The sequence below is a fragment of the Aquarana catesbeiana genome, linkage group LG13 (genome assembly GCF_042186555.1).
Source record: "Aquarana catesbeiana isolate 2022-GZ linkage group LG13, ASM4218655v1, whole genome shotgun sequence".
NCBI lineage: Eukaryota > Metazoa > Chordata > Amphibia > Anura > Ranidae > Aquarana > Aquarana catesbeiana.
The window spans coordinates 146362695-146390477 of record NC_133336.1 but is presented as its reverse complement, the minus strand read 5'-3'; the positions used below and the strand labels follow the sequence as shown (position 1 = coordinate 146390477).

At 44.6% G+C, this 27783-nt stretch overlaps 1 protein-coding gene across 6 annotated transcripts in view; it reads right to left on the bottom strand.

Moving 5' to 3' along the window:
* The window catches only part of NDUFAF1 (NADH:ubiquinone oxidoreductase complex assembly factor 1), a 470741-nt gene that overhangs the window by 353970 nt on the left and 88988 nt on the right, over positions 1-27783 (bottom strand). The gene's annotated exons all lie outside the window — the stretch shown is intronic.

Genomic DNA, 27783 nt, shown 5'->3' with positions numbered 1-27783 from the left:
ACGCTGGAAGCGTTACACCTTCTTCTGGAGGAACAGGCCCTGGCTCCTCACAGCCCCTGGGCTCTCAACGGGCCCCGAATCAACTTGGCCACCTTTGAGAGAAATCTGCCCGCAAGAGATTCAGATGCCGCTGCCCTCCATGTCCTGGTCCCTCTAGCTCCTCTCCGGGCTGAAAGTACTACTGGAATGCCCCCCTGGCTTTTGCTTTGGAGTTTGACCTCCTGACCCTGCCACCTCTTCTCGTGAGTCTGGCTGTGTGACCATCTTCTAGTTAACCCATTGTCATTGGGTTCCTCCCCTCCCCTTGATTGCTGTGTTTCATTGTTCTCCCTTTTTTTTTTGCTCTGAATGACTTCTGCGACACAGACTGCACTCTCTCAAGACTCCTCCTGAGTGACTGTATAGACTAACTTGGTTCCCGAGGAGCGTCTTACCCCTACCAAAGATGCCTAGTCCATGATCACTGACTAAGCCTACTGCACTGGAAATGGCACCTTGAGCAAGTTACTGTTGAGTACTCTACCCCTTTTTTTAATTTTTTTTTTTAATCACCCATGGATTACTGTGGGACTTCTTGTAGTGTCCCAAATTGTGCCCACGGGTCCCTACCTTAGCTGGAGGTTTCCCCACTTAGTTTTTTGGCACTATTGTTGACCCTCTTTAAAGAGGCCCACTATGGGTTAATGGCGTAAAGTTTAATGTTCTAATGTTTACTGGGTACTTAAGACTGAATTCCTATGCTACTGTTTTCTGTATGTTTACGGCATCCTAGATTGACCCTTGGGCTTGCCTTCCTGCCGGTCCCTTTTGTGCGAGCGGCGGTGTGAAGGCCTGCCCTGCTCTTTATAAGCTATACTTCACACATTATGCTCGGCAACATTTTTTTCATGGTCTCTAGGATCCCGCAGTTGATCTCGGAGGGTGGGGGTTACGGAACCTAAACCGTGTCCCCCCCCCCCCCGAATTCTCTCATAGAGAGTTCATTGTATGAACTCATAGTTCATGATCTGTTGACCTATGTGGATCTCCTCCTTGTGTATGTTATGTGTGCCCCCTTTTCTTTTTTTTGTCGCCGGCCTGAGACTCACAGACAAACCCGTCCTGCTGGTAACCGCAACAGCGATGAGAGGTGACGCAAGTGCGGCGGCCGGAGACTCACAGACAAACCCGTCCTGCTGGTAACCACAACAGCGATGAGAGGTTACCAGGAGGACGGGTTTGTCTGTGAGTCTCCGGCTGCCGCTCCAGACATTATCAGGTGCTTACTATACAGTATTATCATGTGAGTGCAATCTTTTTTGTTTATTTAAAATAAAGGTTAATGGTTTTACACTATTGGAGCCTTTTATTTTACATGGTTTATCTACTCCACTGTGAGTTGGTGTCCCAGCCCCTGTCAGCTTGAATCTCTTCACCACGATACCAAGGTCCTTGTTGTGCCACTACATTCTAAGGCTCCCGGTCCATCGGATGTCATTCGGAACTCCTTACTTTTAACAGCTCTCATTGATCCTCTGTAGTGGGGGATCATGGGTCTCTGGTAAGCGGCCATTGTTTACCTGTGGTGGTGGATCAAGCACTTTTCCTTTTACAGCAAGATTTTTCGTTTGACATGAATTTATGTATATCACATTAGTGACTTATTTCTGGAACATGGACTTAAGTTTCTTACTATATTAAGCCATTTATAATCGATGGACTACTACTCTGTTATCATTTATGTTTCACTTTATTTAATTTCAATAATTCTTTATTGATTTTGACATATAATACCAAATAAAATCACATTATTGATACAGTAACAGCAGAGATGTGTAGTTATAGCATGTTCATATTGTCGCACTCTACAGAAGGATTATAGTTCCGTTACTGATCCACTTATAAACGCGAAACCATTTAGATTTGTGATAGCTATCTACTATTCCAGCAGACATTAAGGCACATAATATAACAGATATATATATGAGAGTTAAAATACAGGTATAGGGCTTGTGCGTTGATTAAATCTCTGTGTATACAAATATAGAACTAACTAATTTAACTAATTTAACTATTCATCACATTCAGCGAGAGTGGAGGAAAACAGTAAAAAACGTAGAGTGTATCTCTAGAATCAATATGTTGTAACTTTAGGGGGTAGCGGAGTAAGGGTGCCGCTTTCCAGTGGAGCTCTCATACCAATCTGTCCATGGCTTCCATTGCAAGTTGGCTCTATGGAGCTGGCCCTGCGTGGCAGCAAACAGTAGTTCATATACGGCTTGAGTGTGAGTAGTCGTTATTACTTCATGTATGGTAGGAGTTATGTGATCTTTCCAATGGCGAGTTAGTACTAGTCTTGCACTCAAGAAAATATGAGTGGCTACTGTTCTTGTTTCTACAGGGAGTGACTCAATGAATAACAATAAAAGAGCCAGACCTGGAGCTAAAGCTATTTTGATCTTTAGAATTTGTGTGAGAAGCTGGAATACTTCTTTCCAATAATTAGTTAAGGATGGACATGACCATAAAATGTGATATAGCGTTCCCACCTCGCCACATTTCCTCCAACATAAGGCAGAAGAGTGTGGTGCTAATTTAGCAATCTTGTGTGGAGTTAGATACCATCTGAGTGATATTTTTTGGGTTAGTTCCCATAAGTTTACGCTTTCAGTAGCCGTATATGATATACTGAAAGCTTTTTGCCATTGGTCAGGGGTATAAGTGATCCCTAGTTCTCTTTCCCAGGCAGACATTGCACTCGTTTTAATAAACACGTCTTTGTTATTCAGCATCTTGTAGAACATGGACATGCCTTTAATTTTAGTATTGGAACTAGTGTAGAATTGAGATATGTTCCAGGGTAGAGATATGTCTATTAGTGTATTTAAGCTTAGGAAGTGGTTAAATTGCAGGTAAGTATAGTATTCACGGGTAGTGAGATTATACTCTATTTGAAGGGATCTAAAGGTCTTTGGAGCAGGTCCTATCATTAGATTCTGAACTTCATTTATACCTTTGGTGACCCATCTTCCTATGTTTAGGTTTGGAATAACAGCAGTTAAACTCTGTATTGGTAGAGGCAATATAGATTTGGCAGTGTGTTGAAAAGGGAAAGATATAAGTGCATCCCAAGCTCGTAGGGATGCGGACACTGTGGGAGATAATGAACTGTGTTGTATATTGCAACATCTGCTTGTAAGCAGAAGGTGGTATAGACTGTGGTCATGGAACTGAGAGCTTTCCAGTTCTGTCCATCTATTAATCTTTGATGAGGGGAACCATGCCTTAAGTTGAGCTAATATAGTGGCTGTGTAGTAGTCTTTCAGGTCAACCATTCCCATACCCCCTACTCTTCTTGTCGTAACCAGTCTGGAGAAGGCACACCTCACTTTCTTACCTTTCCACAAGTATCTATTGATTACTGATTGGGCATTGGTAAAAAAAAAGGAGTTAGGTACTGGAATCGGGAGGGTTCTGAATAGGTAAATTAACTGTGGCAAGATAATCATTTTAAAGGCCGCTAGTCTGCCTGACCAAGAGAGTTCTGTTTTTGCAAGATCTTGGAGTTTCGTTTTTAGTTTATCTAGGAATGGGAAGTAGTTTATTTTATATAGATCGTCTGTTGAGGGAGTAAGAGTATTGCCAAGGTATTTAATTCCTTTACTTTCCCACGAGTATGGAAACTTTTTGGTCAACCTCTTTTGTACAGCAGGAGGCACATTCAAACCCATTATATAGGACTTGGATTCATTCACCTTATAATAAGATAACTGGCTAAATATTTGTAATGTATGGTGTACCGAAGCCAGAGATTTTTCCACATCTGTGAGCATTAAGATGACATCATCGGCAAATAGACTGATTGTGTGGGAAGAATTTTGCGACTTAATCCCTGATATGTGGGGATGGTTATGAATGTGTCATGCCAAGGGCTCCATCAGTAAGTAAAATATTAATGGCGAAAATGGACAGCCCTGGCGCGTCCCATTGGTGATAAGAAACGGGGTTGAAAGGACACCAGATGTATACACCTGGGCTGTCGGGGTAGTATATAGGGCCATGATAGCAGAAAAAATGGGGCCTGTGAAACCAAAAGCTGCCAGAACCTTAGTTAGATATCCCCAATGTATACGGTCCAACGCCTTCTTCGCATCCAAGGCCAGGAGCAGAGAAGGCGTTCCCAACTTCTTTACTTTATGGATGATATTAATTAGTCGCCTAGTGGCATCTGAAGTCTCGCGTCCCTTAGTGAACCCAGATTGATCAGGGTGAATGAGATTAGGAAGAACATCTGCTAACCGATGTGCAATAAGCTTTGCATACAATTTTAAATTGGTATTAAGGAGGGAAATAGGTCGGAAATTTGGTGGGGTGGATGGTTCTTTCCCTGGCTTGGGTATTGTTATTATTAGTGCTTTGAGCATCTCTGAAGAGAAAGAGGAAGAGGCAACAGCATCATTAAATAAGCGAACCAAGTGGGGAGATAGGATCTGCTTTAATGTTTTGTAATATTCCCCCACAAATCCGTCTGGTCCAGGGGACTTATTTGGTGGGAGTGATTCAACTGCTACGTTTATTTCTTAGAACTGAAGGGTAAATTTAGTTGGTGAAGCTGGTTTGTTGTCAGTTGAGGAAGGGACAATTTAGCTAGGAAGCCCGCAATGAGCGCCTGGTCGGGCTGGTGAGTAAGGGGGTCATTCTCTAAGTTGTAGAGGGTTCTATAATAGTCACTGAAGGCATCCGCAATGTCTCTGGGATGACAATGTTTGAAATTAGTGGTAGGATGTATTATATAAGGAGTCCTAGCTTTGCATCTGAAGCCACGTAGGCGATTTGCCAGGATCTTTCCGGCTTTATTGCCATTGGCATAGTAATTCATTTTTAGTCTTCTGGTAGACTTCTCAAAGTCCTCCATAAGACCCATTCTGAGATCATATCTAATTTGTGCTAGTTTGTGTGACAAGGAGGATAAGGGATTCTGTTTGTTTTGAATTTCTAGAACCCGGATGCCTTCAGCAAGCTCCTTTATGCGCCTTTGCCTCTGCCTCCTTACCCCTGCTCCCAATTTTATAAAAATACCGCACATGAACGCTTTATGGCCGTTCCACATTGTAAAATAATTATCAACTGAGCCCACATTGTCAGCTAAATAGTTCTTCAGGTGGGTTTCCAGGATTTTCCTAGTATCCTCCCTTTGTAGGAGGAGTGGGCTTGCTCTCCAGATCGGGGTGGCCCCAGTGGAGATGGAGTCCACAATAGTAAGAGTCACCGACGCGTGATCTGGCCACGTAATAGTACTAATGGTTGTGTTGATGGTCCGGGATAAAAGGTGTTGATCCACTAGAAAGAGATCAATGCGGGAGTAAGATCGATGGGGTGAAGAGAAAAAAAGTATAGTCTCTTTCTCCTGCGTGATAGCATCGCCATGCGTCAAACAAGTTGTGCCGGTGTATTTGTGTTAGAAAAGACAGGACCTCTACGAGCAGATATAGAGGTTGTGTCTAACGTTTTATCCGGAGCAAGATTAAAGTCACCGCATATCACCAGGGCTCCTTTTCTGAGCGATTCTATTTTTTTCAGCATTTTGTTTATGAATTTAAGTTGGTGAGAGTTGGGAGTGTATATGTTTACAATTGTGTACAAAGTAGAGTTTATATTGCAAATTAAGATGAGATATCTACCACCCGGATCTTTAATTTCTTCATGTAGTTGAAATGTAACTGTATCTCTGACTGCTGTAAGGACCCCTCTTTTTTTTGGTCTCGGCATTTGCGGTGAAAATATAGAGAAAGTTTTTGTGCGAGCATTTGGGTTGTGCAGCAGCACAAAAATGTGTCTCCTGTGCACACAAGATGTCACTCTTGAAGTTTAAGGCTTCAGACCACAGCGATTTCCATTTGGCTGGATGGTTGAGGCCTTTCGAATTAACGGAGAGAAAAGTCACCCCCATGAGATCAGTCTAAGTATGTTGTGTTGCAGAGACTTCATGAGATAGATCCCAGGTGGAGTATTTCTATCATTGGCCATTTATAAGGTGCCTTGTGTGGTGAAGGGGGTATGTTGAGGCTTGGTCAGGGTACTCACGTTTAGAGGATGTCCCGTAGGTAGACTCGTGGGGAGACTTGCATCTCTTAGGTGGAGAGTTCCAACGCCCCTGTCGCTGTTTCTCCAGCGTGTGTTTTGAACATGTGTTGATTCCAGAATGCGAAGTTGAAAATGGTGCCATTTGTTAGGGCTGACTGTGATGAATAGGAAGAAAAAATGAAAAGAAAAAACTTATCAAAACATAAACACATAGAACTTAACTGAAGTTCAGTTTCCTGAGATAGAAAAACAAAGTGGACCCAGGGTCAACTACCCGGGTCGGAACAGTTTATCTGAGTGCTGCTCAAAAGGTAATTAAGGGGTATAAGTCCGTGGTTAGAGGCTTCATCTCTTTTCTCGGGACTTGGGTTTCCAGGGCGCATCCCCCAGATTCAGGCGTGTTTCTTAGAATTTTTTGCAGTAACCATTCTCCATTCCGAGTCTACTGGTGGAGGTTTTGACGGTTGACTGGAGATGTTGTCCAAGTCTGGGATTTGAACGGGGAGGTATGAGGGCTTGGGGAGGCGATGGATCCTGTCTATAGTGATATCCAGCGCAGTCAGGTCAGGAAGGAGCTCTGTGAAAAGGGTAGTGACATAGGCTCTTAATTCTCCCTGTTGGACAGTTTCAGGAATGCCTCTGATTTTCATGTTGTTCCTCCTGCTCCTGTCCTCCATGTCTGCCATTTTCGCTCTAATACCCTCCATCTCGTCCTCATTCTCCTCTTGTGCATCCACTAAATCATTAATAGTGGATGCAAATTCCCCCATTTTACATTCGATGTGATCCACTCTAGCCTCTACTTCCTGTATGTCAGTGTGGAACTTCTGCATACACTTCACCATGTCTGTCTGTATAGTACTGCGCAAGGACAGCAGCATGTCTTTAAGTACTGTGTCTAAGACAGGCTGGTTTGTTGTGGGGAATTTCTCTATTCTCGCCGGCAGTTCTCTGGTGTCCTCCTCTGACTCCAGGTCCATTACTGGGCTGCATCCAGGATCATCCAGCCTGAATTTAGCCTTAGCTGGGCTGGCTGATTGTGGTGTGTTAGGGCAGGATTGTGGGCTCCTGGCAGAGCTTTTAGTTGCTGCGGGATGTGGATGAGGACGGAGGGGAGTGAGAATCGTGTGCTGGGGTTGAGGAGGTTCCGGCGCCATCTTGCTTGCCTCCTCCCTGCCGGTATGGATAGAACTCTGTCATTTTCTGAGGTTTTCTGTTGTCCTTGCGTTTCCTGGTCATTGTTCTTTGACTGTAGGTGCAGTCCGTTGCCAGGCTAGGGTGTTTGGATGTCACCTGGTTGCCGTTCCGTGCCGCTGCGGGTCCCGGTGTTGAGGAGCTCCGCTCTCTAGCAGCCATCACTGTCCGCCTCAAGCAGCCATCACTGTCCGCCTCACTTTATTCATATTGTCTATTTATACATGTTTAAGGACTATTGTGGATTGGTGACCATATACCAGGACACAAGTCCTCTTTAGCGCAATTCCAATTGTTTTCCCATTTGTTTATACTGTGTTTATGTTACATAGTGGAATTGCAGCTCAATTTTTCTTTTTTGTACACCTTACCAAAGCGCAGTTTTTTTCCCCCTTTTCCCATTCCCTCTACAGCAAGCGGAACAACTCTTTTGGGACCTAAATTTTCCTTCTCTTCCAGGTGACGCACATGAAGCTCTCAACGCAAACATCTCAGAAGCTGAAGTCCTCTAAGGCTTCTCTGGGCTTTACTATAAGTCGCTCCCTGTGTTGTTAGCACCTCACCTTGCTAACTACTTCAACGCTCTAAACCAGGGCTCCTTTCTCTCTCCTGATGCTTTAAGGGCCCACATCACAATGGTCCCTAAGAAGCCAGAAGAAACCCCAGACCTTCCAACCAATATCACTTCTGAATGGCGATTGGCGAATGATGATCCACAGAAATCAGGTGGGTTTCATTCCAGGGAGGCAGGCTGGCGATAATGTCCGAAAGGTGGTTCATCTTATGCAGTATCGGAAAATCCTGGCTTCCTCCTCTCCTTAGATATTTATAAAGCCTTCGACACCTTGTCATGGGAATATCTGCAATATGTACTCTCTCGCTGGGGTTTTGGGGAAGCCTTGCTGACTTGGATACAGGTTCTATACTCGGTCCCTACAGCCACGGTTCAATATGCAGGGCACTTTTCAGCACTCTTCTCTATCCATAGGGGCACAAGGCAGGGGTGCCCCCTTTCCCCAGCTTTGTTCCTCCTGGCTTTGGAACCCTTATTCTCTAATGTCCCCCTATGGGTGCTTCTGGAGCTCCCTAACTGTGCCCCTCTTTCGATACAAGCTCTTCTCTGGCTCCCCAGAAACTTCGGCCAACTTCATTGATCCCTCTTATGTTACATAGTCTAAAGCTGTGGGACTCAGATACTCGAGCTCCCTTATGTCCCCCTTCCTGTCCCTGCTGTCCATTACAAATAACCCATTGTTCCCCCCAGGGCTCGACGAGCCCCATGCGTTTGTGTGGTGGACCTCGCGGGGCCTTACCCAGGTTCGCCATCTGCTGACTACACGTACTCCACCAATGTGATCTGCATTCTGCGAATCCTATGACGCCCCCCAGACAGAATTCTTCCGCTTTCTTCAGATTCAGTACTGGATTGTTATTGCTGTTTCACCATCAGTGATATTTTACCTAAAGTATTTCTATAGAGTGCACATTCATGTTGTGCATCTTTAAAAGCCACGGACCATTCGGCTGGCCAGATACCAGAGCACTTTTTGTGATTCGGCACTGTGTCGCTTTAACTGACAATTGCGCGGTCGTGTGACATGGCTCCCAAACAAAACTGACATCCTTTTTTTCCCACAAATAGCGCTTTCTTTTGGTGGTATTTGATCACCTCTGCAGTTTTTATTTTTTGCGCTATAAACAAAAAAAGAGCGACAATTTTGGAAAAAAAGCTATATTTTTTACTTTTTGCTATAATAAATATCCCCCCAAAAAATATAAAAATCCCCCCCCCCCTCAGTTTAGGCCGATACATATTCTTCTACATATTTTTGGTAAAAAAAAAAAAAAAAAAATTGCAATAAGCATTTATTGATTGGTTTGCGCAAAAGTTATAGCATCTACAAAATAGGGGATAGTTTTATGGCATTTTTATTATTATTATTTTTTTTTTTTTACTAATAATGGCGGTGATCAGCAATTTTTATCCTGACTGCGACATTATGGCGGACAGATCGGACACTTTTGGAGCGATTTTGAGACCATTCACATTTATACAGCGATCAGTGTGATTAAAAATGCATTGATTACTGTGTAAATGTGACTGGCAGTGAAGGAGTTACCCAGGAGGGGGCGCTGCAGGGGTTAAGTGTGTCCTAGGGAGTGATTCTAACTGTGGGGGGGAGGGGCTACTTGTGACACTACACTGATCAACGCTCCCGATTACAGGGAGCTGTGACCAGTGACTGTGTCACTAGGCAGAACGGGGAAATGCTTGTTTACATTAGCATTTCTCCGTTCTTCAGCTCTGTGAGACGATAGCGGGTATCCCCCGCGGACATAGAGTCCGCGGGAACCGCGATCACACTCACGGAGCTCGCAGCAGGGTCATGCACACAACCACACAGCGGCAAATTCAAAAGGACGTACAGGTACGCCCATTTGCGCAGCTGTGCCATTCTGCCAATGTATATGTACACGCGGCGGTCGGCAATCGGTTAAATGCCATTATCCAGTGGCGGCCCATCCATAGGGGGCGCCCGGGCGCCGCCCCCCCCTTCTGTGTAGTCACAAAAAAAAAAAAAAAATAAATTTTTAAAACTGCCCTTTAAAAAAAAAAAAAAAAAAAAGTCCTTTAACATAGTGCACTGTGTTCGAGAGCGCCGGACACAGTGCATTATGGCAAGCGCCACGTCAATGCAATCACAAGATTGCAGACGCGGCGCTTCATTTGCGGCCGTTTATCCCGCCTTGGGGCGCTTTCTGAAGCGCTGAGTAGCTTCCGCCCGGCACTATTACTATGGCCGGGCGGTTTGATTGACATCTGAGGTTTGATGTCACTTCCTGTTGTCTCTGTCCCGGGCGCAATGGGAAAGAGATAACAGGAAGTATGAAGAGCGGATCTCTCCATTGCTTCTGGAAGGAGATACCGCCGGAGAGGAGAGGACGAGGAGAGGAGAGGACAAGGAGGAGAGGAGAGAAGAGAAGAGAAGAGGACAAGGAGGAGAGGAGAGGACAAGGAGGAGAGGAGAGGACAAGGAGGAGAGGAGAGGACAAGGAGGAGAGGAGAGCAGAGGACAACACAGTCAGCATGGTAAGTGCCGCTGCTGTGTTGGGGGGATCTGTCTTAGCATTTTTTAAACCTGCTGGAGGTTTTGTGTTCTTTCTGTGAGATACATATTGGCATGGGGGTTTTCTCTGAGAGCTTTGAGCCAGCCCCTGCCTGTGTTACAAAAGATCTGGAGCAAACATAGAGAACTCCTCTGGTCTGATCTGCACACTGGCTCTCCCTCCCGCACTAACTTTGGGATAACAAGATAAGATAAGAGAACAGTTGTGTCAGTGAGTACACTTGCTATCACACTAATCCAGCCTGTCCCTGACAAAACACTAGCCCTGCAGCCGCAAAACAGATGCCTCTGATCCTTCCCACGCGCTCCCCCCTCCTCTCCCTGTGCTTGATAATGAAGTCCCCTCCAGCCAGCTACTATCTGTAATGTTAACCACTGCACAGTGCCTCTCTGATCCTCCCCCATGCTCTCCCCCTCCTCTACTTAGGCTTGATAACAGAGGTCACTGCAATGGCTCCTTTTCAGCCTCACAGACTGCACACCTCCCGTCCCTGCTTTCTCTGCATGCCTGGTTGCTGTGAATCTCCCTGAGCTCCCTCAAACAGCACAGTAGAAGAGAGGGCACATTTAGGGCCGGTTCACACTGCTGCGATGTCAGACATCACATGTGATTCGCACCGCACTGCTGTGCAAATCTCATGTGATGTCTGTGTGATGCAAATTCAGCCATACAGATAGTATGGCTGAAATCGCATTCAGACCAAACTCACACAGGACCCATTTTTTGATCCGCACCAGAATCGGAACACATAGGTGTTCACACCCATGTGATCCGATTCCTGTCCAAATTCACAGTTCGCACTGCGATATGCAAACTTTACTGGAGGTGTCATTAACATTGTATTGACACCCCCAGCAGTTCGCAAAGGGCAGTGTAAACTGCCTGCGAGTTGTATGCGATGCAGGAACCCGTACTGGATTCGCAGGGTTCCCGCATCGCTGCAGTGTGAACGGAGCCTAAGAGTACCCGTCTTGCTCAGCAGTAGCCTGGCCTGTCATCACCAATTCTGGCCCTGCTACCCGCACTACCTGCGATTTCTGCAGGGAAGCAAGCAGCAAGTACTTCTGGCTCCCTTGCGAGCCTGGCCAACCACAATTCACAAATGGATGTCAGTAAAACACTTTGGGGAAAAGAAAAGTCTGTTATTCTGAACTGTGCATGCGCAGTCTGAAGTCAGCCATTTAGAGAACTGCGTTTTGATGTGCACAGTGGCTGCGTTTTGATGTGCACAGTGAGGCTGCAATTGATGGGGTTTTTTTCCCAAATTTTTCAGTTTGTTTGCGCCCACCCAAAAATTTTGAGCACCAGCGCCACTGCCATTATCATATCAGTAAATAAAGCTTATTGGTTCATCAGATTGTAGTGTGTCTGTTTCATCACTTCTACTGATAAAAAATGTCTGAACCAAGGGTGTCAGAGGTGATGGAAGACTTACAGGGACGGGGCAACCAGTGGGGTACTAATTCAACGAGCGGACCTTACGGGGGTGGAGCTACACGAGAGTTCTCCTAATCTCAACTTGTTACCTGTATAGAAGATACCGAGGAGCCAGAAATCTTGCTCATTGATAGGGGATCAAATACTTAATTCTCTTATTAAAATGCAAATCATTTTATAACTTTTTTGAAATGTGTTTTTTTTCTGGATATTTGTGTTGTTATTCTGTCTCTCACTGTTAAAATAAACCTACCATTAAAATCACAGACTGATCATTTGTCAGTGGGCAAACGTACAAAATCAACAGGGGAACACATACTTTTTCCCCCTCACTGTACGTGATTTTGCGGCAAGTGGTTGATTGAAGAAGCTGAAGTTAGAAGCTCATTAGACGCTTCCTAAAGACGTAGCAATACGAAATGTACGTCGAGGCGCTTCTTGGTCACGTTACTTACCGTCTCTTTGGTTGATCGCACTGGACGGTGGAACACGCGCCAGCAGCGAGTGTGAGCCGGGAGGCACCATTAGATTCAGACACATGCAAGAAGTCTCAGTGCCGGGCTAAGGCACCATATATGTAAGCAGACATTTGGCTTTGTTTTTTATCTAATGTTTTAAATAAACAGGATTACACTATTGGTTTTCCCTTTACATTTTTTCACATACCTCATCTACGGTCTTGCGGAGGAGGGATTTTTGCACGAACAATCTCCTATATTGAGCAAGTTTATCTTGCTAAAAGTGCTACTTGACCTTTTAATTAAATAGGTCACTTCTATCTGGTAAGCTGAACCCACATATGGAGCACATTGGGTGTATTAATTCCAGTTGGTGATGGACTGTTCACTATTGATGTCATATAGAAGATAATCAGCACTGAAGAATCATATGCACTAGGACTTTTGTTATTTTTTTTTAACCTTTTGTTCACATTTATGTATATTGACTGTATATTTTGTATAATAGAGCACATTGCACTATAATTATGGATATAGAGACATAGCTCTACTGAAATATTCAATTATTATTGCACATTTTATTGGACCTAACGGTCCTCATATGAGCGCCCCCTTACACCTATTCATTACTAAAGTAGATCCATCTACCTTAGTTAGGGGAGCAGCTGATAATTTCTTTCACTTATCTTGATTTTTGGCACGAGGTACACACTTTTCAATAGAAGCTCATTGGCTACAATGCACAGCTGTACTGGATTTTGCACTTGACTCTAGTTTTAGTAAATCTACCCCTAAGGCTCCATTTACACCTCAGCGTAGCGATTTACTGGTGTTTTTCGGGCATTTTCAAGTGTTTTTGCAGCTTTTTAAAAAGCGTTTTACAGCCCCTTTCAGGGAGAGGGAGAGGAAATTAGGGGTAGACATATACAATTCGTATTGGACAAAAAAAGATCGACCGATTTGCAACTCTGTGTGAAGAATAGTCTGTTGTCAAGCAGCAGACCGCGAAACCAGCCGCCGCATCCTTAAAGAAGAAGTAAAGCTTTTTTTTTCTGACCTGCAAATGTAAAAGACATAATGTGCCAGTATGCATCGCATACTAGCACATTATATGAAACTTACCTGCAAACGAATCCCTCATTGTCACCCTTGGAGGCCGCATCCATCTTCGTCATCTTCCTTTTGGTTCTGCGGACTCGGGCTGTGTGACTTGTCCGGAGCCGTGTGAGGTCCCAAGCAAGCGCCCAGGAGCCGCCGGTCACAGCACAGGGCTCTGAAGAAACGACACTGATGGCTGTTCCTTTAGCACGCATGCGCTGATGACGTCATTGGCTGCATATACGGTAAATATCTCCTAAACGGTGCAAGTTTAGGAGATATTTACAGTACCTATGGGTAAGATTTATTATAGGCTTACCTATAGGTACAAACAATAGATTGAAGTTTAATTCCACTTTAACAACCTATGAGTCATCAGCTGCCAGTGGGCTTCCCTACTGACAGCTAAATGCAAAAAAAAAAATTAAAAAAAAAAAAAAAAAAAAAAAAAAAAGTGTGGGGTCCCCCCAAAAACCATACCAGACTCTTATCCGAGCATGTTGGCCGGCAGACCAGGAAAGGGGGGTGCCCCCGTCCTGAACCAAACCAGGACACATTTTACCTGAAGACGTGTGCTTGGACACAAAATGCATAGAAAATGAGGCTGTAGATGCTAGACACAGGAGCTATCCTCTCCACCTCCAGCTGAGGTGCATGCCGTGCTTCCTGGTTTCACATTCTAGTGATGGATCGGCCCCTGCCTCATCCCACAGCTGAGTTATCATCTGCTCTACGTTTTAAGGCATGTAAGTGCTCTGACAATAAAGACAGTATTACACTATTGCCGTTTTTGGCTCATTTCTGGGAGAGCCAATCTTTACAGTATAAGATAAGGATAAGCAGCGTTTGGGACTTGTATTGAGTGTTATTATCTGAGGATCACCATTCACCATCTATGAATGTATGATGTTTAATCACTATTGGAGATGATCAATTAAAGTTCTTATTGGCTTGGAGGATCCTGGTTTGCTGAGGAAGTTTTTCCAACTTGCCTGGTGGTCACTCTGTGGCCAGATACTTCTGGTGAGCAGATGTATTTGTCAATTCAGGTGAAACTTTTAATCACAAGAAATAAGCATACTGCACTTTTTGAAGGCACGGTGTTGGAGATTTTACACACACAGAAGAAATACACCCATTTATATTTGTCTCACAGATATAAATATATTTATTTCACATTCTTTCATATTGGACTGGTTTATATAATATATGATATATGTGTTGATTATTATGTCACACCTATGTGTGTCTGGTTGATATTAACATGCTTATATGGTTTTGCGCCCAACTTTCACAATTTTTTTTTTGCTTTATTAGTTTACTAATTTTTGGTGCAGCATCATTATATTTCTATTTATGTGGCGCCGTTTCTCATTCTTATTTTTTCTAAACCAGGCCACATGCCCTCAAAATAGGGCCCCCCATGTAAATGAGTATTAATATAATCCTTTGTATTAATCCTTTATTAAAAAATAAAAAACAATATCCCCCGAGAAAAAAAAAGCTCTGCCCGCAACTAAGACTAACCGCCGACTGCCTGCTCCTCCGTGTGACATTTCTTAAACAGCTAAGGAGCGGAGTCACCCAATGACATCAGTGGGTGACTCCCCCCATTAGCTATTTAAAAAAATGTCACACGAAGGAGCAGGCAGTTGGCGGTTAGCCTTAGTTTCGGGCGGAGCTTTTTTTTTTTCTTTTTTAGGTCCAGTGGTGTGGTGGGCGGTGTGACTGATGATGGATCTACATCGGAGACATTTTTTAAATTTTTTAATAAAGGACTTGTCAAAAACTCTTGTGTCTTCATTCACTTTTTTTGGTAAATGAATAGGGGCACTATGTACCCATATTAATTCACATGGGGATAGGCAGGATCTGGGGGTCCCCTTATTACAGGGGGCTTCCAGATTCTGATAAGCCCTCCACCCGCAAACCCCCACAACCACAGCCCAGGGGTGTGGGGAAGAGGCCCTTGTGCCCATCAACATAAAGACAAGGTGCTTTGCCCCTCCCCCCCCCAAAGCACCCTCTTTGTGCCTGGTATGGTTCAGGAGGCGGGCTGCTCACTCATCCCCCCTTCCTTCCTGGCCTGCATGCTTGGATAGGGGTCTGGTATGGATTTTGGGGGGACCCTAGAATACATGAACCCTAAAACACAAGCGTAGATTTATCAATTCATTCGCACTGCAACGCATTACTAAACAGGGGCACTGAGATAGATTTACTGTAAGGCTCCATGCACACTGAAGCTCATAAACGGCCGTTTTTGAGAGTTTGGGTGTTTTGTTTTTTTTTTTTTAACAGCCCATAAACTCCCCTCTGTTACCCTATGTGTCCTGTGTGTCCACAATGGACATTTTTGGATGTTTATCAGCAGTGGAGTTCATGGGCTGCTTTCTGAACGCCATAAAATTGCGTTCAGGAGTCGTTTTTCTGACCACAAAAAACGCCAAACGCTCATAAACGCTGATAAACGCTCAAAAATGTGGCTCACCAGCGTTTAATGTTTTTGATCCATTAAAAAAAAAGTTAAAAAAGCTGAAAAACACTAAAAAACGCTAATGCAAAAACTTTAAAAAGCTTTGAAAGACTCACTGCAAAGCTACTGGCGTTTTTATAATGTAATTTTAACATCCAGTGTGCATGGAGCCCAAGGCTGCAGCTGGGTTCATAAATTCCCTCCCTCTGATGTATTACTGGAGCAGCATGAGAATATAAAAGCTGTCCCTTACCCCCTTCCAGACCCAGCATTTCATTAATTGGGCTAGTATGCCCCCAGGGGGAGTGACCACTGCAGCAATCACAGTGGTCACATGATTGCCAGTCCTGCCGGTTCCCAATCATTAGTACAGCCCAAGAGCTGTCTTCAACAGCTCAGTCTCTGCGCGTAGTCAGTGCACTCTCAGAAACCTATGCTGCTCATAGACACATATGTGCGGCATGTGGGCGTTAAAGCCCAATGACTTTGCTGTTGCATACATGCATTAGGTGGGTGGCAAGAGGTTATAGAGGATCTCCTCTTTTCTTGAGAAAAAACCAAACCCTCAATGTACATTGCAAGTATTTTAACAAACCTTGTTGCAAATTTCTACCTGTTTCTGCTCTGAAGGAATACCTCTTTCTTTGATTGTATCAGTGCACAGACTGAGCCTAGTTGAGAGTGACTTTTTAATTATTAACCACTTTAGCCTGGGAAGGTTTTACCCCCTTCATGACCAGACCATTTTTTGCGATACGGCACTGCCTTGCTTTAACTGACAATTGTGCGGTTGTGCTATGCTGTACCCAAATAAAATGTATGTCCTTTTTTTCCCCACAAATAGAGCTTTTAGTGGTATTTGATCACCCCTGCATTTTTTTTCTTTTTGCGCTATAAACAAAAAGAGACAGACAACTTTGAAAAAAAGAAAAAAGAAAAGAAATATATAAATTTTTTTACTTTCTGCTATAAAACATACATGGGTAGAAAAAAAAAAAAAAAAAAAAAAAAAAATTTCCTCATCAATTTAGACCAATATGTAGTTCGCTACATATTTTTGGTAAAAAAAAAAAAAATCCCAATACACGTATATTGATTGGTTTGCACAAAGTTATAGCGTCTACAAGCTATGGGATATTTTTATGGAATTTTTATAGATTTTTTTTTTTTTTAAACTAGTAATGGCAGCGGTCAGCGACTTATAGCGAGCGGGACTGCAACATTGCGGTGGACAATTCAGACACTAAGTGACATTTTTTTGGGGACCAGTGACACAAATACAGTGATCAGTGCTAAAAAATATGCACTGTCATTGTATAAATGACACTGGCAGGGAAGGGGTCAACATCAGGGGCAATCAAAATGGTTAAATGTGTCCCTAGGGGGTGCTTTCTAACTGTTTGGGGGGTGCTTGTTCCTCCATGTCCCTGCTTAGCAAAAACACAAGATTTCTGTCTTCACCTGTCACAGAGCGGTGATCTGCCTTGTTTACATAGGCAGGCCACCGTTCTGTCTGCATCGAGAACTACCAGCGGGTCGCGGCCGACATCGAGTTTGCCGGACCCGCTGATTGGCTCCCACTGCGTCCAATCAAAGCGGGAAAGGGTCGCTGGTGGCGCGCGTGCGCCTCCCAGAATAAAAAAAAATAAAAATTGTACACAATTTTGCGTGCTAAAGGGCTGCCTTGCTGCAGTATATGTACGTGGGGCAGCCCTTAAGTGGTTAATCTGCTGTTGCACTTGCAGTGTTCTAATGAGGAAAGTTGCAGTGTGTGCATCCCTTTGGACGTGACCTTGCAGTATCTCACCAAAAATGAAATTTTTCTTGCAGAGGAAGTGATGATGTGATGTCACTTATCAGGTTACTAGATCCGATTCAGACTTTGTTCGGGTCTCCAGCCAGTTGGTGGACGCGCCGGCTGGTCGCTTGGACATCCCGATGGGAGAGCCCGGGTAGAGCGGTGGAAAGGGGGGTCCCCTCCCGCTGCTTGTGATAACAATCGAGCGGCTGTTTAGCCGCATCGGTTGTTAGCATGAGTAAGCCGATCGCCGGCTTTAATAAAAACGGTAATGCAGGCATCACCCACTTGACAAAATGACGTACAGGTACAGTGAGTAAAAAAAAAACATTTGATCCCCTGCTGATTTTGTATGTTTACCCACAGACAAAGAAAAGATCAGTCTATAATTTTAATGGTAAGATTTTAAACAGTGAGAGACAGAATAACAAACAAATCCACAAAAATGCAAAGAAGTTATAAATTGATTTGCATTTTAATGAGTGAAATTAGTATTTCCTGGTGCCTCCATGGCAGCATACTGGTGATAGAGCTCCGCCTCGACTCCTCCCTCAGGACTAGTGAATAGCATAAATTAAAGGCATAGTCCCTTGCCCTACATTTTCCTTTTTTTACTCATACCTCTTGTGCTGGTGAAGAGTAGCAGTACGTCCATACCTCTGCCTTTGGCAGCGTCCGCCGGGTTTAGCCTTTCCCGTGCGCAGTCCCTATTCTTGGGCCACTCACAGCGCTGATAAGACTGGGAACCCCTCTGTGGATCTGTTGGGGTCTTTTCGCAGAGTTTCCTCACAGGAACGCAGTCTACCACCATATCCTATGATGAATGCAGAGGAGTTGCAAAAGGATCAGCTCCCTTTTTCCCAGGCTTGTGGTTTTTGTTTTATTTTTTAAAAAAAGAAAGAAGCATATGTTGTTTTCTCTCTCCCCTCACCTTTTCTTTCTCCGTCTGTTGGCGGTTCTCTATGCTTCTCGGCGTTGGCTCTACTGCGAAAGTGCGGTCACTCGGTGCTTCGGCGGCCATTTTAGTTTCTGGAAAAAGGGCCAGTTTTTGCCCTTTTCTTCCAGAGTTAAAAAAAAAAAAAAAAAAAAGAACTCAGTGGTGATTCATAAGATTAGCCCACCCACCCAGAGGGTATTTAAGGTCAGCTTCAGGGTTAGCTGTCAGTCTCCTCGGCTGTACCCTGCTAGGTTTCTCTGACGCTACTCTGTGGTAGGTATTTAAAAAAAACAAAAAAAACCTCCATTTCCCTTTCTTGCTATATTTCCGCAGCTGATCCTTATGCCCAACTCCGCAATGAGCCATTCATCTTGCAACAAAGATCCTCACACTTGTATTAGGTATGGGACCAACTATACGTGAGTATATAAAAAAAAAAAAGTGTGCTCGCTGGCCTAACACGGATTTCTTAAAACCTGTCCATGCCAATAGGTCCAGAAAATCCTCAAGGCACCGTGACGGCAACAGCCCAGGCCGCAGGTCTCATTCTTCATGCCACCGGTCCCGCTCGTCAGGCCGTAGGTCTCATTCTTCACATCATAGATTAAGATCCAGAGGACGGGATCTGTCCCCCTCTCCTAGATCCTATACAAAGAAGAAATGCTGGACCTATGGGGCTACTCCGCTGCCGAACAAAGTGGTCTGAAAGGACTGTTTTGTGGACTATGCTTCCAGCCGCGAGTTAGAAAGTCAACAGGTTGTGGACCTGCTCAAAAGAACAATGAAGGACTCCTTCTCTGAGCTTGCGGCTTTGGTTCCCGCTCAGCCAGTCCCACAGATGTCCCAAATTCAGGATACAGAACCTAATCTTCCCGGTCCTTCTGCAGTCAGTACTCCTCTGCCTCAGTCGGGCCGACCGGCTAGAGATTCTCCACCTGAAGACCTTTTGGGGGACTCTTCAGATGAGTCAGATCCTTCTGGCTTCAGTTATTCCTTGGTGAAACCGTTCATCCAGGCAGTCAGAACTGCGATAGCCTGGGAGGACGCAGAAGAACCTCCCCAAGAAGCTAATAGCTACTTCCCATTCCTCAAAAGGAAGCAAGTTTTCTTCCTGTTGATGGGCGAAATTAGTCAAGTCATTCAAAATGAGTGGTCAAAGACTGATAAAAACTTTCATTGGGCCGTTTCAATAAACTGTATCCCTTACCAGAGTCGGAAACGCAGTAGTTAAACTCCATGCCAGTGGTGGACGCATCGGTGGTGCGACTCGCAAAAAATATAACTCTGCCAATGGAGGATTCCGCTTCCTTCAAGGATCCTCTTGACAGACGAATCGACCTGGACCTCAAGAGGAGCTACTTAGCTGCAGGAGCAGCGTGTAAGCCAGCAATCGCCCTCACCCCTGTCTAATGCCATCAGAGCTTGGACAGATAATATCGAGACGGCTTTGCGTCAGGATGTCCCCAAGGGGGATATAATTAAAGCCTTGGAAGAGATTAAGTTATCGGCAGACTTTGTCAGGGTAGCAGCCATAGACACGATTAGGTGCTCAGCAAGGTCTAAGTTGCACTCAGTAATGGCAAAAAGGGCCTTGTGGCTAACTCCACAGGAGCAGAAGCAGTCTTTTTGATGCAAGATTAGTAAAGACACTCCCGGTGGGAGCCAGGCTAAAGTTCTTTTTACCAGTCTGGGCCGACCGATGCCAGGATTCCTGGGTCCTGTCAACAATTCAATGGGGGCACTTTTGGAGTTTCTCTCATCCTCCACCTCAGAATTCGTTCAAAAGAACAGAGATTCCATCCTCTCCACTGAAGGCTCAAGCCCTAAAAACACTTCATAACGTCATTCCAGCTTCAGGGGGCAGCTGTGCTGGTTCCCTTGGCAGAGTGCTTCGCAGGCTTCTACTCCACCCTATTTCTGGTCCCAAAGAGGACAGGTGGGTGGAGGCCTGTGATAGCTCTAAAGAGGCTCAACAGGCACATACACGCAAAAACTTCAAAATGGAATCTCTGCAAACAATTATTCAGGCAGTTCAGCCATCAGATTGGATGATTTCAGTCAATCTGCAGGATGTGTATCTACACGTTCCAATTCTACCTGCCTTTCAAAAGTATCTAAGATTTGCAGTAGGACGAACCCACCTGCAGTTTCAAGCCCTACCCTTCAGTCTGTGCACCTCCCCCAGGGTATTTACCAAGATTCTAATATCAGCTCTGGTTCCTCTGCGGGAGAGGGGTTTGAGGAAATACCACTATTTAAACAACATCCTCCTCCTAGCAAGCAATCCGGATCAGTTGGTATATCACCGAGACATTCTTCTCCAGTCCCTGAGAGAGCTAGGGTGGCTGATAAACTCCGAAAAGAGTCAACTTGTACCTACACAGAGGATGATCTATCTGGGTGCAATGTTCAACACTCAGGAGGGGACAGTATCATTACCATCTCCAAAGATGAGGATTGTCATCCAGAGAATGGTCAAGATCATCCGGAGCCCGTATCTAACGGCTTCACAATGTCTGAGCCTCATTGGCACAATGTCTGCTTGCATACCGATGATTCCTTGGGCCCATTGGCACTTGAGGTATTTCCAGACAGGTTTCTTTGCACAGTGGAAGAAACAACTCTCTCAGACGATCCCGCTGACGGGAGCAATGTGCAGGAGTCTTCACTGGTGGACCTTTCCCGAAAACCTCGTCATCTGGGCTCCCTCCCCTGGATCACAATTATGTCTGACGCAAGCGGACAAGGCTGGGGAGCCCATTGCGGGGAAACTAGGATACAGGGAAGATGGTCCTATTCCACCCAGGGAGTGGTATCCAACATCCTAGGGATGAGGGCAGCATTCTTGGCATTGACTTAGTTGGCATCTCAAATCAGAGGCCAGAGAATACTTATATGCCTGGACAAAAGGGCAGCTGTCGCGTATCTGCAGAAGCAGGGGGGGCACTGGCAGCAGATCACTCCTCAGAGAGGTAGAACCTATTATGCTCTGGGCAGAGAAGAACCTCCTAGACCTCAGGACGATGTATCTCCCGGGCAGGTTGAACACAGAAGCAGACACGCTGTCAAGGAACTTCCTGGACAACGAGTGGGCCCTTCATCCCCATGTCTTCCATCAAATTGCCAGCCTTTGGGATCCTCCTCAGGTAGACCTGTTCGCCACTCCGGAGAATGCCAAACTGACAAGATTCTTCTCTCGCCTGCCGCATACGCAAGCCGAGGATTTGGATGCCCTGTCATGCCCCTGGAGGTTCACCACGCCGTATGCCTTTCCTCCCCGGCCATTAATATTCAAGTTCCTACTGAGGCTTCTCAGAGAGACAGTCCAGGTACTGGCAGTACTTCCATATTGGCCGAAGAGACCCTGGTTTCCTCTAACCATGTGCCTCAGTGCGAGCTCTCCAATCAAGATCCCTCCTTTCCCTCAACTTCTGGAGCAGGGCAGTCTAGTTCATCCAAACCCTCAGAAGTTGAATCTTCAAATCTGGAAGTTGAGAGGCGAAGGTTCAAGTCCCTAGGATGTTCCTCAGGGGTCATAACAACCCTCCTAGGAGCCAGAAAGCCGGCAACCAATGCCATATATTCAAGGATATGGCACAAGTTCTTGTCATTTGCTACCACAAATGAATTTGATCCAAGCCTTCCTTCTATGTGAAATGTTCTAGGTTTTCTCCAGACAGGACTTGATCTGGGGCTTGGTCTAAGCTCTCTCAAAGTGCAGGTAGCAGCAACCTCTGCCGCAACAAATAAAAGATGGGCGGAAGAGTCTTTAGTAGTCACTTTCCTCAGAGGAATATTAAAGATTTGCCCATCTGTCAGATGGTATTTTCCTAAATGGGATCTGTCCCTGGTCCTTAAAGTCCTATCTGACCATCCCTTTGCTCCAGTGGAACAAGTAGCAATATGGAACCTGACACTGAAGACGGCTTTCCTGCTAGCCATTACATCTGGCAAAAGGATTTCAGAACTTCACTCTTTAGGGATAGGTGTTGACCACACATCTCTTTCTTGCCCGACAGAGTGGAGCTTTGCCCCCTTCGGGGGTTCACACCTAAGGTCGCTACTCCCAGCCACCTTTTGGAACCTTGGGCACTACCAGTATTTACTGAAACAGATTCGGAATCACGAGCTGGACATATCCAGAGTGCTCAGGGCCTACCTAGAGGTCACCGGACCCTTCAGAAACTCGGAGAGACTTTTCATTGTACCATTCGGTAAATACAGGGGCAAAGAAGCTTCCATCAGAACTCTGGCATCTTGGGTTGTAAAACTGATCCAGAAGTCCTACAGGGTGAAGAATATGGAGCCTCCATCCTGAGTGAATGCTCATTCTACAAGGGCAGTCTCAACTGCCTTGGCAGCAAGGGCTAATGTTTCATTGGAGATGGTGTGCAGGGCCACCACCTGGTCTTCTCACAATACTTCTTTATTGCCAGACACTACCATATTGATCCAGGAGCTCTCACGACTGTTGAGTTCAGAAGGAGGACAGTTCTGCAATATCCCTTTCTAATTAAACATTTATTGTTAAGCATTATCCCACCCGTGTTAGCTAGTTATTTATCACCAGTGTTCTGCCATGGAGGCACCAGGAAAACGGAAAATTGTATCATACTTACCATAATTTTCCTTTCCTGGTGCCTATCCATGGCAGCATACTGGTGATAAATAACTAGCTAACACGGGTGGTATTCTATTTTACGGAGAATGTTGGGGGAGGGACTATGCCTTTAATTTATGCTATTCACTAGTCCTGAGGGAGGAGTCGAGGCGGAGCTCTATCACCAGTATGCTGCCATGGATAGGCACCAGGAAAGGAAAATTACGGTAAGTATGATGCAATTTTCCGTTTTGACCCTTTCGCAAAACATGACTTAGTACTTGGTGGCAAAATCCTTGTTGGCAATCACAGAGGTCAGACGTTTCTTGTAGTTGGCCACCAGGTTTGCACATATCGGAGGAGGGATTTTGTCCCACTCCTCTTTGCAGATCCTCTCCAAGTCATTAAAGCGGAGGTCCGCCCAGCGCTGCAAAAATTAAAAGCCAGCAGCTGCACGTACTGCAGCTGCCGACTTATAATAATCAGACACTTACCTGTCCTGGAGTCCAGCGATGTTGGCACCACAGCTGATGTTTCCATCAGCTGTTGGGTGCATGCCACCTCCATTGCGAGTAAGAGAAACCGGCAATGAAGCCTTACGGCTTCACGCCGGGAACCCTACCGTGCATGCGCGAGGCTCCGCTTCTCTCTCCTACTGGCCCAGCGGCTGGGGAAGGAGGAGGAGGGAGCCCGGGCAGCGACGTCAATTCCTGTGGCTGAGGCTCCCGGACATGGGAACAGGATACTTGTGAAAGACAAATATTCTGCCCCCCTCTCCCCCCGAAAGGTGCCAAATGTGGCACCGGAGGGGCGGGGGAGGGATGTAAAACGAGCTTAAGTTCCACTTTTGGGTTTAACTCCGCTTTAAGGTTTCGAGGCGGACGTTTGGTAACTTGAACTTTCAGCTCCTTCTACATATTTTTTATGGGATTAAGGTCTGGAGACTGGCTAGGCCACTGCAGGACCTTATAGTCACGTTATAGAGAAATCAACCGCGCTTAGGATAAGGGTAGGAGGGAAAAGGTTGCTGCCTCCCCTAATAAGGCTCCCCTAGGGGAACTTACATTAATGAAAAAACAAACAGATGAAAGGGGTGTGTGGTGCTACCCAATAGCCAAGAGCACACACGCTGTGTGCTCTTGGCTATTAGGTAGCGCCACACACCCCTTTCATCTGTTTGTTTTTTCACTGCAAGACCTTAATTTGCTTATTCTTGAGCCACTTCTTTATTGCCTTGGCCGTGTGTTTTGGATCGCTGTCGTGTTGGAATACCAATTTATGACCCATTTTCAATGCCCTGACTGTGGAAAGGAGGTTTTCACCCAGGGTTTGATGCCACATGGCCCCATCCATCGTACCTTTGATGCAGTGAAGTTGTCCTGTCTCCATAGCACAGTGGTTCTTAAACTGCATGCCATGCAAGAGATTTGCAGGTGTGCCGTGTGAGTTTTGAAAAATATTTCAGGGAGCTGTCAGCAAAGATTAACAGCGGTCAGACCCACGGGGGCCAGGGTGGGAAGACTTGATGGCAGTCTGCAAGTGTTGAAGCACAGCATGACAAGCAGCGCTTGCTGGAAGTGGATCACTGGGAGGCAATGTGTTTCAGTGCATGCGCGGTAGTCCATAGAGAGGCCTGCAACGCTCCTTTCTCAAGCTCTCCGAGAGCACAAGCCCTGTACTAACTTCACCAGCATCACGGAAGCACCTTCTATTTAGGATTCGCCTGTATACTCGCTTCCTTGTGTGAGTGGATATCTGTTGATTCTTTTAATGAATGTTGTGAGATACTACACTTAGACTTAGAGGTGCCTGACCCCTCCCCTTTTCTCTACACCACAGTGTTAACTTAAAAGTTTGCTTCAGACTGGCAGCCAGGGTGGATATAAATCAACGATTTTTGTAAAAAAAAAAAAAAAAAAAAAAAAAAAAACCCCTTCTTGACCAGAGCACTTTTTACAATTTGGCACTGCGTCTCTTTAACTGCTAATTGCGCGGCCATGCAATGCTGTACCCAAACAAAATTTGTGTCCTTTTTTTCCCACAAATAGAGCTTTCTTTTGATGGTATTTGATCACCTCTGCGGTTTTTATTTTTTGCGCTATAAACGGAAAAAGACCAAAAATTTGGAAAAAAAAAAAAAAAAAATGTTGTTTTCTACTTTTTGTCATAAAAAAAATCCAATAAACTCAATTTTAGTCATACATTTAGGCCAAAATGTATTCAGCCACGTCTTTGTAAAAAAAAATGTAAACGTAAAAAAAAAATGTTAATAAAAGTGTATATTTATTGGTTTGTGCAAAAGTTATAGTGTCTACAAACTAGGGTACATTTTCTGGAATTTACACAGCTTTTAGTTTATGACTGCCTATCTCATTTCTTGAGGTGCTAAAATGGCAGGGCAGTACAACCCCTCCTCCCCCAAATGACCCCATTTTGGAAAGTAGCCACCCCAAGGAAATTGCTGAGAGGCATGTTGAGCCCATTGAATATTTTTTTTTTTTTTTGTCCCAAGTGAATGAATGACAAAAAAAAAAAAAAATTACAAAAAGTTGTCACTAAATGATATATTGCTCACACATGCCATGGTTATATGTGGAATTGCACCACAAAATACATTTTGCTGCTACTCCTGAGTACGGGGATACCACGTGTGGGACTTTTTGGGAGCCTAGCCACGTACGTGGCCCCCGAAAACCAAGCACCGCCTTCAATATTTCTAAAGGCGTAAATTTTTGACTTCACTCCTCACTACCTATCACAGTTTTGAAGGCCATAAAATGCCAAGATGTCACCCCCCCCCCCCCAAAATGACCTCATTTTGGAAAGTAGACACCCCAAGCTATTTGCTGAAAGGCATGGTGAGTATTTTGCAGCTCTCATTTGTTTTTGAAAATGAAAAAAAGAAAAGAAAAATGTATTTTTTTTTTTTTCTTTTTTCAATTTTCAAAACTTTGTGACAAAAAGTGAGGTCTGCAAAATACTCACCATACCTTTCAGCAAATAGCTTGGGGTGTCTACTTTCCAAAATGTCCAAAATGGGGTAATTTGGGGGGGGGGGGGGGTGCCATCTGGGCATTCCATGGCCTCCGAAACTGTGATGGGCAGTGAGGAGTGAAATAAAAAATGTACACCCTTAGAAACCCTGAAGGCGCTTGGTTTTCGGGGTCCCGTACGCGGCTAGGCTCCCAAAAAGTCTCACACATGTGGTATCCCCGTACTCAGGAAAAGCAACAGAATGTATTTTGGGGTGTAATTTCACATATGCCCATGGCATGTTTGAGCAATATATCATTTAGTGATAACTTTGTGCAAAAAAAAAAAAAAAAAATTGTCTTTTTCCCGCAACTTGTGTCACAATATAAAATATTCCATGGATTCGACATGCCTCTCAGCAAATAGCTTGGGGTGTCTACTTTCCAAAATGGGGTCATTTGGGGGGGTTTTGAACTGTCCTGGCATTTTATGCAGAACATTTAGAAGCTTATGTCACCACTAACCACAAAGCCCTTTCTGACACTTTGCTTACATGAAAAAATAATATTTTTTTTTGCAAGAAAATCACTTTGAACCTCCAAACATTATATATTTTTTTTTAAAGCAAAGGCCCTACAGATTAAAATGGTGGGTGTTTCATTTTTTTTTCACACAGTATTTGTGCACCGATTTTTCAAATGCATTTTTTGGGGAAAAAACACACTTTTTTAAATTTTAATACAATAAAACACACTATATTGCCCAAATGTTTGATGAAATAAAAAAGACGATCTTAGGCCGAGTACATGGATACCAAACACGACATGCTTTAAAATTGCGCACAAACTACATACATTTTTAAAAGCCTTTAAAAGCCTTTACAGGTTACCACTTTAGATTGACAGAGGAGGTCTACTGCTAAAATTACTGCCCTCGATCTGACCTTCGCGGTGATACCTCACATGCATGGTGCAATTGTTGTTTACATTTGACGCCAGCGTTCGCCTTTGTGCGAGAGCAGGGGGGGACAGGGGTGCTTTTTTTTTTTTTTTTTTTGCTTTTTTATCTTATTTTTAAACTGTTCCTTTAATTTTTATTTTTTTTTAAATCATTTTGATTGTTATGTCAGGGAATGTAAATATCCCTTATGATAGCAATAGGTAGTGACAGGTACTCTTTTTTGAAACAATTGGGATCTCTCCTCTGCCCTCAAAGCATCTGACCACACCAAGATCGGTGTGATGAAATGCTTTCCAAATTTCCCAATGGCACTGTTTACATCCGGCGAAATCTAGGTCATGAAATGCTTGTAGCTTCCGGTTTCTTAGGCCATAGAGATGATTGGAATCATTCTGGTCTCTGATCAGCTCTATGGTCAGCTGGCTGAATCACCAGCTGCATTCTCAGGTTTCCTGCTGGAATAGGAGAGCCAGAGAAAAACATGGAATACGGTGGGGGGAAACAACATTTTCTCCCACTGCTTGTAAAAGCAGTCTAGAGGCTAATTAGCCACTAGGATTGCTTTTACATGAAAGCCGACCAATGGCTGAAAAGAATGATACCAAGATGATACCTAAACCTGCAGGCATCATTCTAGTATAACCACTCAAAGTCCAGCAA